Genomic DNA, 2,072 nt, shown 5'->3' with positions numbered 1-2,072 from the left:
TGAGATTCAGGACAAAGGGAGGAGAACTCTTTGGGTTCTTGGGATGGACTGGCCAAGGCTCAGAGGTGAGAGCCTCCTGGCAGGGAGAAAGCTTGGGCTGTGGTCACATGACAACCTGGGCATCCAAAGGCAGCCAAGATGCTTCTCGGTTATGTCTGGGCATTGGCTCAAGAGATTCGGTAGAGTTTGTAGACAGTAAGGGACTAGGTTTCCAACCCAGCACACCTTCAAGAAATTGCATTTCTTTTTATGGTCTCTTGTTTTCTGGGAAAAAGTGAGCCAAAGAACGTGTTAATATTGGAATCTTATCTAAATATTCAAGAAAGTCTCTTTCTTCTTGGAAGTTGTGTTCATCTCTGCTCCTATGCCTTGACTGCTTAATTAAGTGAATTTCAAACACTGAAAAGAAGGCATTTCCTTAAATCTATACTACCTTAACATTCATAAGCTCGGAAGGGCCTGACCACACTTCCCAAAATAATTTAAAACATTTTAACAACCTTTTAAAAAAATGAAAGAGTGTCTGCCAGAACCCATTTGTTACAGTATTTAAAAAAACTGATACTGTTATCCTGGGGGTTGGGATTGTGGGTAAACACACACACACATTCAAGCATGCACACACATACATGCATGCATGCATACGCACATGCACATGCTCATGCATGCACACATGGGCACACATATACACACATGCATGTACAGATTCATGCCAAACACTCATGCATTCACATAAGTGCACACATGAACACACGTGTGCACACACTCATGCACACATGCACGTACACACTTACACATGCTCACATGTACACACACATGCACCCTGAGCACAGCCTCCATGTAGTATGGTGACTCCAGTAAAGAGAAGATCTGGGTTGAGGGTACTGTTGGTCTTGGCGGAAGACTTGTCCTGGACATATAAACTGGCCCATAGTAGCTAACAAGGTGTTTGGGGTCTCTTCTAAGACAGTTTGGTGAGGCACTGGACTTGAAGGCAAGATTCCTGTCCCCAGGCACCTCTTCTACTCCATCTACCACAGCATCCACACACTGGAGCCACTGGTAATGGGTTTCTTCATGGAAGCTGACAAACTGAATAGGCCCCCACTGGCAGAGACACTACAAAGTGCTTTTGAACTGAGCATCAGCATCTGTTACTCCAGTTGGGGTTGGGTCTGTTTTCAAGGAGATGAAGGTAATGAAGAGTGGAAATGGAGCTCTAATCCTAATAGGGAATATGAGCAGCTGGAGACATATCAGATTGGCAAGGAAAAGAGCCTAGCTGGCCATCCCAAATGACCTGAACGTGACCAGGAAGATGGTTTGTTGGTTTGATGTGCAGTCATGGTTTGAGGAACTCACCAGGGTTGGGGTGGCATGAGACAACACCCTAGACAAGGCACTGTTGGGGGTGGCATAAGGAAATACAAATGAGAAAAAGGCAGTTCTCTTGCCCAACTAAGCACAGACTAATGGGGGCAAAAGTGGAAAGAAAACATTTGTTCAGGTCCTAAACTAGAGACTGTTATATTTTTATCATCACAACCAATTTTCAAATAAAGAAACTGAAGTTCTGGTTAAGGGTACACAGTGGTAGAGTTAGGGAGAAGTTAAGCTAACCTGAAAACTGGAAGATACAATCTTGAAAATGCACATATTCAGTGTCAGCTAAGAAGTGCCTTTAGGAACTGAAAATGATCTGCAAATAGAGGCTTCATCCTAAAGTGGCCAGTTGGGGTTGGGGTTGGTCCAACCATGTTTTATTTGTTTTCTTCGTACTTCTTATTGCCTTCCCTTCAATATACAGGGCTGTACAGACTCTTTTCTTTTCTTTTTTTTTAAGTGAAAGTTTACAATTCGAGTTAGTTTCTCATACAAAAATTTATATACATATTGTTATGTGACCCTAGTTGCTGTCCCTATACTGTGACAGCATACTCTTCCTTTCCACCCTGATTTCCTGTGTCCATTCAACCAGCTCCTGACCCTCTCTGCCTTCTCATCTTGCCTCTGGATAAGAGCTGCCCATTTAGTCTCATGTATCTACTTGAGCTAAGAAGCACATTCTTCAC

The 2,072-nt window shown here is 43.2% G+C and overlaps 1 protein-coding gene across 6 annotated transcripts in view; it reads left to right on the top strand.

The window, feature by feature from the left end:
- Positions 1-2,072, top strand: part of NTRK3 (neurotrophic receptor tyrosine kinase 3) — a 469,571-nt gene that overhangs the window by 465,684 nt on the left and 1,815 nt on the right. The gene's annotated exons all lie outside the window — the stretch shown is intronic.

The sequence above is a fragment of the Trichechus manatus genome, unplaced genomic scaffold (assembly GCF_000243295.1).
Source record: "Trichechus manatus latirostris isolate Lorelei unplaced genomic scaffold, TriManLat1.0 scaffold00009, whole genome shotgun sequence".
In the NCBI taxonomy this organism is placed as follows: domain Eukaryota; kingdom Metazoa; phylum Chordata; class Mammalia; order Sirenia; family Trichechidae; genus Trichechus; species Trichechus manatus.
The sequence above is the reverse complement of the archived record's forward strand: the minus strand, read 5'-3'. Positions and strand labels throughout refer to the sequence as shown.